Source organism: Anomalospiza imberbis, chromosome 15, assembly GCF_031753505.1.
Source record: "Anomalospiza imberbis isolate Cuckoo-Finch-1a 21T00152 chromosome 15, ASM3175350v1, whole genome shotgun sequence".
In the NCBI taxonomy this organism is placed as follows: Eukaryota; Metazoa; Chordata; class Aves; order Passeriformes; family Viduidae; genus Anomalospiza; species Anomalospiza imberbis.
The window spans coordinates 6,630,820-6,647,533 of record NC_089695.1 but is presented as its reverse complement, the minus strand read 5'-3'; the positions used below and the strand labels follow the sequence as shown (position 1 = coordinate 6,647,533).

The window sequence follows — 16,714 nt, the reverse complement described above, 5'->3', positions numbered from 1 at the left end:
ACAGGTTTTATCTCCCAAATTTCCCTGGTGTATTGAGTGTTCTGCTGAAATATGCAACATCAACTAAATATTTATTTTGCAGAGCTGTGTCTAAGAGAGATTTTGAGGGTCTGTCCAGCCTCCTCATCCCCCAAAAGAGATTGGGTGAAAGAAACATTATCCATGGATATGAAGTTTTAGAGTCAGGGAAGTCTTAGATCCAATCATAGCTGCTAAGATTTTAATCCTAATGTAACCCTGAGATATATACATCTATTAAGATATATGAGATACATATATATTTAGAGAGAGAGCTAAAGAATCACATCATTTCAGTAGTACATAAAACCCAGCAAAGTCTATTTTATTGTAAAAGAACATAGGCAGGAAACTACTTGCAAATACAGTGTTAAAATGTCAGGTTAGTCCTGTTTCTCTTAAAATTGGTCACAAAATTTTCCTTTTCTTATCTTCCAGAAAATAATTACATTTTCCAAAGTGTTTTCTAAATTTCAGACCTTCACTCTTCCACGTCCTTCTGATAAAGGCTGAAAGATTAATAATCACCAAACCCTAGAACAGGAATGGGCCAAATCCTTCTCAGCCATCCTTCCATGGAACAATTTCTGTTCGACAGAAGTTAAAGTAAGTTGTGAACTTGGTGAACACGGGGGTCATGCTGCACAAGGGAAAACGAAGTTAAGGCTGCTTTAGTGATGGCACTCGAGCCCTAAAAGCTGCAGGAGTTTGGGTGCTGAGGCGGGGAGAGCATCCCTGCTGCAGCTTCGCCTCCCCACGCTCAGCCAGCGGCTCCGCCTGCCGCACCGCCGCTGCCTCCCCTCCTCGCCAGCGGATTGCTGCGCCGAGTCCTGCGGATTAACGGGTTGGGAGGAAATACTGAGGGATGCAAGACTTAAAGGCTGAAGAAAAGAAGTGAAAAAAATAAATTCTCTTTTCATCTGCTGCCATCCCCTCTCCGTCGCCCTTAACCCACAGGCTCCCAGCTGCAGATGGCAGCGGCTGGGAATTGCTTCTCGCAGACAGCGCAAGATTGCCATCTGCAGGGCTCGGCCCGGACCACGCTCGGAGCCAAAGAAAAATGAGCACGAAACGCATTGTATTTTCCATGAAAATTCACTCGATTTTCTCCTCTTTTCCTTCTCAATCCTCCGAGTCAGAACATTAATATACTGTTCTCAAGTAGAGGAAAAGTTAAGGGCTCTGCGCTGTGGCACAGAGAGATTAAGTAGACATGATAATATTCTCCTACATGTTCATACCCCAGTTCTTATAATTTTCTTATAGCTCCTGGAGATTGCGATATGCTCTTACCTTTTAATTTTTATTCTAGTTTTACTTTCCCCGTTCATATTTTGGTAATAAAGCAGAAGCTGAGAACATATCCACCAGGACTCTCATACATGGCAGACAAGATAATAATAAAATTGACTTGGTCCACACTGACTTTCAGAAGGAAAAGAGGTTTTTATTACTAGTTTTATCTTGGACTGACTGAAATGATTTTGACAAAAACTATCAGCATGCCTGCTTCTGCAGACAAAAGCCTATATACCAGTGCACACACAGGGAATACCAATTCCACCTAAGCAGGAAGGGAGAAGAGACACTAGAGAATTGCTTCATATAGGCTCTGTTTACTTTGAGTGGACATAAGTTTGGAAAAATCCTTTTATCATTACACTTTTCTCTGTAAGACACTGTAGAAAAAATTGGTAAAGTGATGACCAATATGTGAATTGGTAGGAGGCATGTAGGAATCAAGATGGTCAATTCTACACACCTCATACACAAGGAATAGTTAAATGCTGAACACTTGTCTGCTTCAGGGACCAAGAAGCAAGCTGGAGGAAAAGCTCTTCACAGCAGCAAATCTAATCCTTAAGACAAGAGCTACATTAAGTCATGGCTCGGAGCATATACTGAAGCTCAAGAAAAACAAATGCTACAGGGATACCAATACCCTCTACAAACCAAGCACCACAAATGTAAGATTTTCAGAACTAAACTAACTACATTTAACATGATCCAACTCTGTAAGGGTGAGCAAGTACACTGCTAATGCATTAACCAATTTCAAACTCAGCCTGAAGCAAAACCAAACCAACAGCTGGTGCTTTTGGATTTACAACAGTACTGTGACTTTCTGGAGAACTACATTTTCTGTATTTCTATGCTTTATGAAGAGAAGTCAATCAAGCCACAAAACTTACTCCTGGCTACCTCATGAAAAATCCAAAAGCTTGGCAAGTAAATGAAAGCACCTTCATAAGGAACTAAGCACTATAGTGCATAGGCACATCTTCTGAAGTCAAATATGGGACAAAGACATTTAGCTGACTATATTTTCTATTTCCTTTTTCACTGGTTTTTCAACTTCTAACCAACCATGAGGGATTTCAGTAGTTTACCTGGAACACTGTAATCACCCTACTGGTTTGCTCAACAACAAATCAAGTACCAGAAACCAGTGATACATGAGCAACATGACCAATAGGATGATAACATGATTTTAAGAAAACAAAGCAAATCAAGTGTACTTCAGTATAACACTTTAACTAGTTTAGATTAAGCCACTTCAAGGACAGATAGAGAGATGCAATTCTAGATTTGGAAAGGGGCTGTGAGAAAGTGGTGAAAAGCTCAGTGAAGACTCCCTGATTGCCATCCTACATTAACTTATTCTATAGCTTGCTCATTTTCAAACAGATAAATAAACACTACCATGGACAGGAACAGGACAGGCCTTCCTGAACACTCAAAGCTTCAGCTGGAATAAGGGGTGACTCTGACCCTTTTCAGTCTTTACAGTTTTATCTAGAAATAAAAGCAGGGAAGATTTCTCTTAGAATGCAGGGGGGGGGGGAAAGGGTTCTCACCAGCAGAGTAGGAGCCTTTCTTAAAGAAAAAACCATGAACTGAGCAGTGTCAGTGTCAAAAGAAATCATCAATGTGAAACCAGATTGGCAAGAAGTCACCTGAAGTGAGCTCTGTGTTAGCATATAAGCCACTGTTTATTCTATATGAGTAAAGACTTATTCCTGTTCTTCCCCAGCCACCATCCACAGTCTGAAGCAGAAAGGACAAACACTAATCAAAGGCACCAAGCAGAAATAAGGTGAAAAGAGAAGCATGGAGTGATTGCTACTAGGAATAGCAAACAGATTCAGAACACATTAATAGGAGACAAGCCTGATCAGAGTCAGGCACACAAATAATGCAATGAAGTCACAGATGGGCAGAAAACCCATTCCACAGACACAACAGCAGATGGACAGAACAAGTGACAGCACAGAGCCCTGGAACTAGAAAAGTCATGATACTTTGTTTGAGCTATCAAAATAAAAAAATACTACTGTCTTTTCTTAAAAAAAAAAAAAAAAAACAAGGTAATATTATGCTCAGAGGGATTGAGAAAATTGTAAGAGGGAAGAAATGTGGGGATTTTTTGACTTGAAAGGAGAAAAAAATGGAGACCTGAACTGCAATCCCTGTGCCTTTAACAACTTCGTCCTTCTTCAAAATGCTGGGAGTTGTCAATAGCAAGCAACATCTTATGAGAGGAGAAGCAAACATTAGTACTTTGTTCTCTAGTAAAGAGGGCAAAGCATGCAAGAGTTCTTAAAGAGATTGGATTGAAATACCTTGGCTTATTCTCAAGTATTAGCTGGGACCAGGCTTCCCTGCAGTCATCATGAATAAGATGATTCTAAGCTCAAATGGAGCACATGGCCCAGATTGCTTGTGAATATCTGAGAGACAAGCCCAGAACCTGGGGTGTGCACCAGCTGTGGGCTCCCAGCACAGCCTCCCCTAGCAGCTATCATGCAGTCCTCCTTCACCCATAAAGGAGAGCTAACAGCTCCAGTCAACCAGCATAATATGTGATTCATAGAACTTCAATAACTCTTTAATTTCCAGTGTTTGTCAGAAAAACATGTCAAAATACCCAGGAATAATAGGAGCACAGGCTGAGACACAGACTGGGTAATAGTTAATACTTTGACAAAAGCATGACCCTCCTTTCACCCTAGATAACTCCCAAGTATTTTTGGTAAAACTGTCTTAAATAATAATGCATAAGGAAAATGTTTATTTCTTCTCCTACTTTTCTCTTTTTACCAGGAAGGAAGCAAAAATATTGCGCACACACAGAGCTCTATTTCTAGTTTTCTTTTAGAATATCAAGGACCTTTGCTCTTTTCTCAAGAGCCATAGCTGGAAATAATGAGGAGGGATCAAGGGCCACAGCAGTTAGTTCCAGCTGGTAAAGCAGTCCCATGAATGTCAAATCTGTGCAAGGCCTGTGTTCCTTACTCACAAAGGGTGCAAAACAGATTTATGAACTTTGCAGTCCCAAGAGAAGATCTCACCTGCTTCTGCTTGACAATTGCTTTTATTTCCTCAGCACTGGCTTGCTTGGCCTCTCAGTTCCTATTACCAACTGCTCCCTATATCTCAGACTGCAAAGTACAGGGAAAAACAAAAAAAAAAAAAAAAAAGAAATCAAATGTCCCTAGCTGCAGGCAGCCAGCTGCCTTTCTTCTCCACATCCAAGGCTTCTGATCACCACCATTTTTCATTAAATGTATTGACATTCCTGCTCAGCTGAGGTTAAATTGTATTGCCATCAAAGAACCTCACACCTGCCTCCTCATACATCCCGGAAGAGAGACTGAGGAAATATTATATCCCATCATAAAGCCATCTCTGGACACATTCTGAGAGTGCTCATTGTACTGAGGCACCCAACACTGCACACAGAACTCAGGGTGGGGTCACATCAGTGCAGTGGAGAGTGGGACAAGATACATGTTATAACTTCAAATCATGTCTGCTTCCAGAAAAACATACTGTCTTCAAGACACATCCATTTTCTCCATATAAAAGAAAATTGTAATATGCAAAATTCTGATGAAAAGCCGTATTATTAGGATGCTTAAAGCAACATCTTCTAGACAACCTGCATAATTGGGAACAAGGCCCAAAAGGCACAGATGCCTTCCTAAAATTATATTCAACCCAAAGTTTTGCTCAATGTCAAGTTTGATCATAATTAATACTTTCTGGCACTGCAGGCTGAGAAATCCAAATTATCTTGAGTAACTAAGAGTCAAACTGACCTCAGCTACATGGCTAGAGCTGCCAAGTGACCCTGGCCACACATGCAAATAATTCCCACAATCAGAGATCAAAGTCTACTACACCTTCCAAGGAAGGGGAGATGGTCAGCAATAAATCATTCATCCTACAACAGAGCACAGGTGATCAGCTGCCTTGCTGCAGTGTATTTTCTTGCAACCATTCTACCTGTTGTCCTAGATTTTATTAGTCTAAATACCATGACAACCTTGTAGCCTTGTACTGACAAAAATCCTTTCTACCACATCAGCATTTTACATAATGTATTTTTAATTCAGAGTATAATATCAAATCATTTGGGAAAACCCTGCTCAGCTTTAATCTTTTCTGTGAATAATTAGCAACTTGACAACAAAGGACACTCAGGTCTCTCTGGATTGACATGTATTCCAGCATCAAGACATCTGCATTTTCACCAAGGGCCTTGGTAATACCCCGTTCACCAAATTTCTGTTTTTTCAAGCTGAAAAGGAAAGTGAAGTTTCAAGGAAGAATCCAGGCCCAGTTTAAACCATGTTAATTTCCCACTATATTTGGCTTCCTGACATCCAACTGTAATACTCCTGACACAGAAACAGAGCTGGCAATATCTACCAGGTGGCAAAGTTTATAGAAAACATTCAGTTAACTGCTGTTGATTTTAGGACATTGTGCAGACAACTGCACTTACATGAACGGCAGGTATTCTTGCCAGACATCACCAGGGCACAGCTTGGAAAAGTGCATGCTGAATACTTTAGTGCATGCTGAAGACTTGGCATATCTGAATGGCATCTCTAGAGAATGCAGCATTGATGGGAATTCAAAAGCTCCCACTTGCTCCTCCTTACATGAAGTTTGGATTGAAAAAGATGTCTGTGACTCTTGATGGGGATGCCTTACACCTATTTTATAGAAATGAGATGCCATTTTTCTTCCTTGTCTAGCAAAAAGGGAAAGCTCCATCTTCTAGTGTTGTCCAAGAAAATTGCATGAACCACAGTTACCATATAAACTACATAGTAAACAAACTCTCATGGTTGGGGCAAACAATCCAAACTTCTGCCAAGTGCTTGAGGACTTGTGGTCCCAGAAAGACACAAAGTTCAAGAGAAGTCTCTGAAGGCTCACCAAACAGTTCTGAGTTTAACACCTATCACCTTTAACACATTTTATCAATGTATTCTTTGAGAAATCCAAATTCCTACTTTGCAGGTAGGTACCATCCTACAGAAAATATCCCTGGCCTGAAAAGCTTGAATTGAGTCATTAGTCTCTTACAAAGGTCAAGCCTGAAAATACTCATTTTACTATTTTTAGAATTTCATTTTTCCTGGAGAAAAAAGACAGAACCAGAATCAGTCCTGGATAAAGAAGAGGTTCAGAATCACTGCCATGCAGGCTCTTGTAACACAGCCATGGCAGGGAAGTAGTGAAAGTGTTTTGGTTGACTGGCTTTGGATGGGGTTTCAAACTCAGAGCCATTTCATGATGTGATAAAAACAAATCCATAGCAGCTCTTAGGACAAGGCTTCTGAAAATCAGGTATAATTTATAACAGCTGTCCATACAGAAAATACAAAGGAAAAAAATTCAAAATCCCTCTCCAATGTGGTATAAAGATAGGAAAAAGGAGTTCATTTTTTTCCTTCTATACTAGCATGAAGGAGTACTGAAAACACAGCAGTAATAACATGCTACAATGCAAATTGGTAAGCAATTACTGTGCTTGGGATACACCATTGATATGTCTGAATTCCCTCCTTCACCCCTCTGGAAGAAGGCTAAGCTTTAAATAATAATTTCTTAGGCATTAACAGAACATGGATTCTAAAAACTCCTAGAGGTACTAATAACTTTTCAGATTGTTTCAAGAAAGATCAGGAACACTTCATCCCCCTTCATCCCATTCTTCAGCTGGGGTGCCATACAGCCACTGCTCAACAGGCAATAAGGGGAGACATGAAAAATATAATTCCAGGCAATTATTACACATACCTGAGGCAAGGGAAATGGAATTACCAGAGTTAGAATTTGATCAAGTTACAAAGATGCCACCACTGGTAAATGTTTTGTGATAAATAACAGTCTGAAGCTCATTCTCTTCAGCACCAGCTCCCTGAAAATGCAGGGCAAGATACTAAAAGAGAATTATAATTGCAAATAGCAGCAGTTACTTGAAAAATGGGAAGAGGGAACATGCCATGGGTCACAGTGACAATTCACATTTATTGTGTAATTTAGAAGTTTGAAGACTAAAAATTATAGAAAGGTGTCTTTTTTTAATACCCTTTAGTATGTTTTCAAAAAGTACATATAAACAGAATCAAGCTCCCCGTTCTTGAGTATCTTCTTTAACTTGTGATAGCATAAATTGATTCAAAAGTATTTAAATGAAGAAAGAGCTATCTAGATTTGAAGCAGCAATATTAAATCATTTGACACACCACACTGCGTTTCTGTAGGTGTCTTGCAATGGTTGATAGATGACACATGAACTTAATTTTTAGACAAATAAGAGTACAATGCAAACACAGAAAGAAAGGGGAACTAACAGTTTGGTAGCCTTTGTTGTTGCCTTGGCCATGTGTCAGACAACCTTTGTGAAGTGCCTGAACTGCTCATGTTACACCTCCAGCCTCAATCTTCTTTTCCAGTAGTGCATCGATCAGCATTAGACCTGTAAAGAGGCACTGGTGTTTCTTTTGAGTCTCCAAAAAAAAACCAAAACTTATGAAGTGAATGAAGTGAACTTGTCAAGGCTTTTGTGTTATAAACCTTAATGCTAGTTGCTCCAAATGCTTTCACTTTTCTTTCCACACTCATCTAGTGTTGTGCGCCTACTTCCTCATTTACACTTTCAAAAAAGGAAATCCTTTGTCAGTCTCTACTGTGTACAGGCATTTCTAGGCCTTCAATAATTCATCAACTGACATAATTAACATAAAATACCAGGAATTCAGGAAAAAAAACATGAGAAAATTTGCACAAAAAAAAAAATCACTTACAGACCTTCCTCCCCTTCTCTCCTCCATAATTTGATATATAATGTGGTTGGCTTGTGTCTTTGACACACTTAAGATAAATGCTTGCTAAACATAATTACTAGCTGTTTTCAAACCTCTTTGACCCATACAAAAAGCTGAAATTTTAACTACAATCCTTTGCTGCTCAGGAATTGCATTTCACTCTTTGCATAAAATAAGCACTCAAAATTGTTCACCATTGCAATTTCCCTTTGGAGTGCCTAAAATTAGCAATATGTCCAATGTCCATCTGAAAGGGCTTAGCTTAACATACAGTACCTCTTTTCAGAGCAAGGGGCTTCACCTGAATTACAGGTTAAAAGAATATGGACTAACTAAATGGAAGGTAATTTTTGGTGGTGGTTTAGTGTAGGATTAAGTTAAGCCTTCAGTGAAATTACAGCGAATTTGCACTTAAGTATCAGATCAGAATTTCATCTTCTACTGAATTCAAATGAAAGCTTTTGTTTCCAAAGACAAGCAATCACACTGACATGCCACAGATTCATTAGGTCAGCACCTCTCCTACTCCTTCTGATACTGTTTTCATTACCAAGATCTTTTCACTAAATACATAACATGTGGACATACAAATAATGTATTCATTCCCAAATACCTTGAACATTTTAAGTTCCTTAATTCTGTAGTTATTAGTCAGTGATTTTTTTCTTGCCTTGTCCCTAGCTTTTAGAGTTCTGAAAATCAAACACAGGATTTTTACTACATATCCTACTACTTTTACTGCTGAAATAATGAAACCTTATATAAGTTAATAATTTCATGATAAAAGTTTATTTCACTATATCTTCCAGAAAAGCCATTCAAGACAAAAATATGCAGTCAATTATCCAATAGAATAAAGTGGTAATGCTAATTAGCAAGTTAATGTTCAATTAGATTTAACAAAAATACTGCTGGGAACTTGAGAAGAGCCATAATACTGATGGCTCCTTATTAATAGAATGATAACATACAACAAAGCAAAACCTGCCAGCAATGAGATGTCAGACTATAAAAGAGTCCCAAGAACAGATGACTTTTCCTGAGATTTAAGCTTCCTACAATCCTCACAGCTCCTTAGGGAGCCATGTCAATTATACCATCATCAATGCAAATGGCATTTTAAAGAGTCTCTGCAATGAGCAGGGAATACAAATGCTGATCAGAGGTGCTGGTGTTCAGCACATTTCTCCCAAAAGCTCTGGCACCTCTTGTGTGTCTGCTCACTTGGTTCTGATCGTGTCATTTTCTGATGAGCCACTGGTGCCCCCTCTGCTTTTGCCAGTCAAACACCAGCCATTAAAAAAGGCTCATTTTCCTCCATCAGAGCAGTGTGGAATGCAGCAGTGGCAGCAGCAAGATGAACTCCTGGACAGTGTGTGATTCTGTGAAGCCTGCTGGCTTTTGTGCTTGATAGGCTGTTCTTATAAAGATAAAATGTTTTCTAAGGAACTACCATAAATAGAAAAGTAACAAAAAAAGGAGTGATGGGGCATGAAAACACCTAATACTGCTACATGGTATGAGCAGGAAATGAAATTTTGCCTGAAATTTAAGTACCGCTATTCTAGAAAAAAAAATAAAAAGAAATTAAAAAAAAAAAAAAAAAAAAAGAAAAAAAAGAAAAAAAAAATCCCAGATGCTCATTTTCAAAGGGCATTTGATCTGCATCCTCTTGATGCTCTACTCAGCATATAACAGGGCTCTTCTGGGAATAGATGCAAACAAGAAGTAGCCTTACAAGTCAAAAGGAAAACACAGTATTAATGAAAGAAACTAGCATATAAATCTGAAAATTAATTAGAACCCAGCCAGTCACCACACTGCAAAACCATTCACATGTGATATATCCACTTCACATTTACATATCAAGCAAAAGCCAAAGAAACTCTACATTTCCTGTGTCAAGGAGTCGTAATGTTTACCCCACATGTTACAGTAATTCCTTTTGCCTTCATCAAAATCTTGTATTTTTTTTTAATAACATAGTTTTAGAAAGTAGTTAACAGGACTAGAAGCTATTTTCTAAATTACTTATATGTAATAATTGATTTTTCTTTTCCCTAAAGGTTGTTTCTAACACTGGTTCACCAATGGACAAAGTTGAAGGCATTGTGATAAAACACGAATTTGCACAAGAGAATCAAGAGCAAAACCAGAAATATGGGAGACAGGTGGACTAAGTATTGAATCAGTTTTACCTAAAGCAGAGAGGCTTTGGAGCTGTGCAGTGTTAGGAGATACACATATATAACCAATTCTAACACTGGCTTTTTATCCCTTTTGAGCTGAGCTTTAGTCACACTTTGGTGTATCTGAAGACTGTTTAGGCTTGAAAGCAATGGTGGGGAGAGAGGGAAGACAAAAAACTCGAGGGACTTACATCCAAACATACTCCCAGAGCAAGTGTCACGTGCAAGATGAGGTGTGAGGTTTCTCTTTATTGGGAAGGACATTAAGCAGTTCTAGTTCAAGCACTATTGAACAAAAATAGAATATGGCACAGGAAGGTGAACTTTCAAGGGATGTTTTATCTTGCAGAAAGCCATCCCATGCACAACTTTTCACAACACAGAAGAAGGTGTTCGTTCTTTACCCACATAACACATTAAGTTAATGTAACTGTCTAGGAACAAATTGTAAGCCCTTTAGTTTTTTTCCTTTTTTTTTTTTCCTAGCATGTTCAGCTAGTCAGTGAAGTAGCTTAGTTTAAAAATGCTTATGCCTTCTCATAACTCTGCCTCTTGGAAAAAAAACTATGAAACGAATACAGTGGTAATCTCCCTTCCATAAGGAATTCTGTCCTTCTGGGAAATACAACGTTTTCCAAACATGAACTGAGCACCATTTTTGATTTTGTTAAGAGCTCCTCTGCTTTCAGCACTGAGGTCTGATGCCTCCATCCATCAGCAGCACTGATTAAACAGAATGAGCATCAAGGGTCGCACTTCCCATGCAGCAGAAGAAAACTCAGTTTACAGCAAACTCACATGGCATTTTCCCCCTGTCTGCCCAGCCCCAAAGGCAAACTCTCCAACCCCTCTGGCACACACTTAACTGTTAAACTCACCAATTCCTACATGAAACTAAGGCATTGTTCTCTTCTGCACAGTGTGACAGCAATGGTCACTGCTCACAGAGTTACACACCAAAGCTTCACTTGGATGTCCAGGTGGAGACGTGCCAGGGCAGCCTCAGTCAGATTCACCAGTTCATACATATCTGTACCTTACAGAAATATTTTAGTTCCCACACAAAGGATTTTATTAGATTGTGATACCATTAGGTATAGAATCATTTTTATGTATACACACCAATACAATATTTGTCATTACCAAATGCAAGTTAATTTGGGGAGGTTTTAGAGTATCTACATAATATTTCTAAAGGAGTTTAATCTCTTCATCTGGATTTGTAAAGGAAGAAAACAGGTTGAAATTGTACCCAGCTCTCCAATTTGTATTACTGCATTTATAAACATGGAAGACTATTCTACAATAATTCCCATTTTTCGATAACCCAAGTGCAAAAACTTCACCAGAAGCCATATGAAGTGAACTTTCAAAGTCCTCCATGGAGCACAAATCCCTGATGCAGATAACTGATTTTAAATTAGTTTTTAAATTAGTGAGATAATCCCTATTTTTAATTTGGTATTTCACTAAAGGTTTCCATCGATCTCAGTTTTCCAAGTGCACTTGAAAGCTTCTAAATAACAGCAGTAGGCCGATTTTTAATTTTGCTTTCACACCACTTGATTGGATTCAAATTCTGTGAGGCAAAATGATATTTGGCAGCAAATGACACAAGATGCCACTTGGCATGGTATTCTGATTTTTAAGCAGAAACTGTTGGAACACTTAAAATCATTTTTTTATCTTATTATACAATATCTGAAATACAGGTCTAATTTATTAACGACTCCAATGTCAAACAGAGGAAGCCAGCACACTAAAACCTCCTTTTTCTGTAGATTGGAAGGACATTGATTCGATGAACTGGGGGAAAGTTCAAAATATTGTAGGTCTTAATTTTCAGACATATTACCCTGCTACATAATCAAGAAACACTACAGACCTTTGTACAGAATTTACAATCCAAGGACACATGATGGTCAGTTCAGGAGCTACATTCATATTTACAGACCACTGCAACCTCAAAACAGAATCTGATCTTTGGTTACATCATGGACACCATTTAAATCAGGATATTTGACTTCATTATATTCAGCCCACATAAATACTTATTCTATCTCAGTTGAGCTGCAGTACCACTGAGTACTACAAATATTTTCATGCTTCCCCCATCCACATCCCACTCTTTGTTACCCTCTCTCACCTCAGTGACTTGCCCATTTGTATGGCAATTTCCTCTAATAGCTTTACTCAGCTTCCAAACTGTGCAAAATGCCGAACAAAGCAGAACAAGTAATTTAAGCACCTTTAAGAGGACTACAGAGCCCTTTAGCAAGCATTAGATAAGCTTCTGAACAAACAGTATTTATTTTGCAAATTATTCCTAAGGTCACTGAATTCCACAACATCCAGAAGCAAATCCAACAAAGAGGAATGCACAAGGAACTCCTCTACTGTTGAGGAAAACCGCACCTAGTTGGGATACACAACCAGACTTAGACGAATGAGGTTTAATGCTTTAAAGCAGCACTAATTCCTACTAATGTTTGCTTCTGGTAATCAAGAAGCTTATCAGAAAGAGAGAAAAAAAGAACAGAGCAGTGACAATACCTCTCCCAGACTTCCTCTGGTACCCCAGGGAAGGATCCATCACTAGAGACTCATATTACACAAGGTAGGACTGTTGAACATCTCTTGATATTCACACATAGCACAGCCATCAGGGGTACAGCTTTTCACATCTGTTTTTAGCCAGCATAGACTCAATATTATTGAAGAGGAGACCTTTAAAAAGCAGTAATGGAGTGGGGCTCTGAAGATCCAGAAGGACCCACAATTAGTGCATTCCTCTGGTTCATCAGGGATGTAGACAATACTCGCTTCAATCCCTACTTCAGAAATGCCTAAATTGCCAAGGCTTCAAGGCAAGTTCCCCATAACTGAAGTACAGGAGTAGGAAATATGCACTAATGATGGTTGGGGCCCAACCTCCAAGTTCTGACCAGAAGCAATATGTCAACCTTTTCAAACCCAACTTTCTGTTGAAATTGGCTTACCCTAAGAAAAGCATTCTGTCAAAAATATCTTAACCAGCTCTCATTCAACAGTTAAGCATTTAGTCTCACAGAGGCAGATTTTTTTTGTTCTATTTCCCTTCCATATCGTTTCAGTAAGAACACCCCTGGTTCACTCAGGCAGTTCAAGAATCACTAACATGCCTTCCACAGCTGCCTCAATTCAGCCACACATCTGAGCATAAAGCATGTTCACATAAAAGAGTGAGAAACAAGAGCCTGGCACTTGTTGAGTTTATAGACAAAAAGTAAGATTCTTTTTTGATAGCTGACAAATCTGTCAAGAAACAGATTTAGGAGCTTGAACATCACAAAACAAGCAGTAAGAATGAAAACACACCATCCGTTCAGACTTGCCAAACATCAGCTTCATTCGTGATTCTAAGTTAGAAATCTTTGATAGTTTGGGGCTGTGGAAGTGTCCAGACTGTAGTGAAACACTGACTCATAGAAACAAAGCACAAAACAAATAACACCCAAACAACAAACCCTTGTGCCTCCAAGTGACTGGAGTCCCATTGCAACTCGTCCTGCAAGGTGTGAAACAGGAGCTGTTTTCCATATAAGAACCTCTCAAAGTTACACTGCAATGTTTGCTGCTGCAACGAAAATCCTTAGCCTGCTCCTTGCATTCAAAAGGGATGTAACAGTATTTTTCATCCACTCAAGGGTTTACCCAAGAGTATTGACAAGTCCCTTAGGTTCATCTCCTATAATTACCCTTTTGAACACTGACCAGAAATCCTGGCTCAGACACACTGTGCTGCACATTAAAGAGAAACATGGAATAATTGTGGATGGAACAAGTGCAAAACAGTCCCTATGTTATTTTATGTTTATTTACTCTAGAGCAAGGGCCTGTCTGCTTCTGTGTCTCAGGAAAAATCCTACAAAGTCCACAATAATCAAACCAAGAAACAGCACACTTGAGTTTTATCATTTTTCCTAGAGCACCATCAAAAAGACACAAACAAAACATAGCCATTCACACACTTATAGAGCTTGTGCCAGAAGGAGCTTTCAAAATGTTACATTTCAGAGTGCTAAAATGATTGTTCACAGAAAGAAAGCCAAGCAACAGAGGCACAGATGAGCCAGCACTGGAGCTGGGGAGGAACTCAGTGTTTCATTACATTCCCACTCTGACTTTAGCCTCAAAAGACTTTTTGTCCTCAGTCCAGCTCCCACTGCTGCCAGCCTCTCCACTGATTTCAGCAAAAGGTTGATTGGGCCTCAGGGCTTAAGTTCCAGACATGCTGGATGTGTGTTGACTTCAGCTGTCGTAGTGAATGCTCAGCAACACAGGTGGAAGAGCAAGTCCTCTGCATGCAAAACAATTCTGGTCACACCATCACCTCACAGAGGTCACAAAAGCATAGAAAGACAACCCTGAGAAGGATGGGGCCAGAGAACTTCAACTTGAACAAATCAGTCAAGAAGACTAAACACAGGCTGCAGACTTGTAGGAGGTTTCAGAAATAAGTATACATCTAGTAAAATTCTTCTCTATAAAGTGAATAATTCAGTAAACTTTAAACTATAAACCAAAGCATTCTATAAACTGAAACATTATGAATGAAGATGTGGGAATTTCAACATACCTTAAAAGCTAATGCAGTTCTGCATGACTTGCAGTAAAGCCTCTTCTTTCTTCCTTTCTAGCTTATTATATAGGTATAATAAGCTGGAACTTACATTTTCTTCTCCAGCCAAAGATGTCCATCTTCTATTGAAATTCTTGTTTCCATTAAAGCACAAGTCATTTAGGTACTTCAAATGTGCTTCTGCAATATTTTGTTTGCATATATCCACAACACATTGACCAGTGTGTCAGTTTTCTCCTTCAAATACTATTTTTAATACCTGAGAAGTTACATGAAAGCAGGCAGGAGGCCATCTAGAACATGGTAGGCACTACAAAAAACATTTCTTCCCCATTTAAGTGTAGGAGTTGGATGGCCACAACATCATGGTGAGAGTAACACCATACCACCTCAGAAGGCTGCAAGCTTCTGCCCTTAACTGCTCTTCAGCCCAACCTTTTATACCCTCCTGTTCATGCATGGCACCTGTGTGCCCTCTGCTCCCTTTGGTGGTTGCTCAGTGCCCCTGGGCACTCCATGGCTCATTGCTGTCAGTGCTGCTCACCTGCTTCTCACAGCTGTGCCACTGGGGATGAGGCTGGGCTGCAGCCCCATCCCAGTCACCACAAACTGTGTGCCTACATTTAAGTACCTCACAGACTCAAACCACAATATTTAACGGCTGGGAGGATATGCAGGGAGTTCAGTTCTCTGAACCTACTGGGAAAAAGTAGCTTCCAATAACTACCTGTTGTGAATAAGCAATTTCATCACACAGAGAAAATACTTGAGATTTTCTCAACAGATCAGTAGTCCTCTCTTCAAAGACTTTTATTTTTAAATATAATAAATAAATAAAGTCTTTATCTTCCTTTCTAAATCTTTTTTTGCCTGCCCATCAGGAATAGCCTTTACAATTACAAAGTAAACACTGTGATGAGTTAGAGCTTAGAACCTCCCTGGAGTACTTTATGAAATCTACTGGCTTTCAGTAGTGTCTCAGAGATCTTCCAAAGAAGAGTGAAAAAAAAATAAAAAAGAAAGAGAAGCAAAGCATGCTTCTGATGAAAGACGCTGGATGAGGATTTAGGGATTCACCAAAAGAGCTGCCATCTCCCCTTCACTCATAGATAACCTTTGACTAGTTACCAGCTATGAAAGCTGGGAGTTCTTACATTATGTCTAGTCAATGCCTGCTGCAGTGATGAGTACAGGTACTATTAGAAGGGTGGGACTGCAGGCACCTGGCTGGATCCTAGGGTGTTCATACCTTTCTATGCCCAGGGAAGAACTGAATATACGTGCCCAAACAGTTTCCTTCAGTAAATTCTTCATTGGCACAAATTGTGCCATTAGCATTTGGACAGGCTGCTGCTTAGCAGAGAAGCAGCAATGCCGATTTTGGGTAAAGGTCAGGGTGAAAGGAAATAAAAAGGTAGAGCTGAAAATCTTGGCAAGGCAGAAATTCTCACACATTTTCAGCAGCAGGATGGGCCTTCCCAACAATGCAAAGCATCTCTTGACTGAGGCACACAGGTCCAAGAAGATTCATCAGCACAGCAAGAAAGAGGTTGAAAAGAAATCTTGGACCATGAGAGACAAAAGCAATTGAGAGTACACCATCCTGACTACCTAGTCCTGCCAGAGGACAGAGAAGTTTAGCACCACAGGACCTTAGAAATTACAGGTTATATTGTTTGTAGCTCACATTAAAAACACTCAGATTATTTCTATTAGCTAGTTTTTCAACTTATTTTTTTCTTAAGTAAATCAAGACA

General features: G+C 39.3%; 1 long non-coding RNA gene across 2 annotated transcripts in view; it reads right to left on the bottom strand.

Moving 5' to 3' along the window:
- Positions 1–15,282, bottom strand: part of LOC137482954 (uncharacterized) — a 35,106-nt gene extending 19,824 nt beyond the window's left edge. For both annotated transcript variants that reach the window (XR_011004287.1, XR_011004286.1), the window contains exon 1: positions 14,955–15,282. This is a non-coding gene — a long non-coding RNA (uncharacterized lncRNA). The remainder of the gene's footprint in view (positions 1–14,954) is intronic.
- Between the last annotated feature and the right edge of the window lie 1,432 nt (positions 15,283–16,714).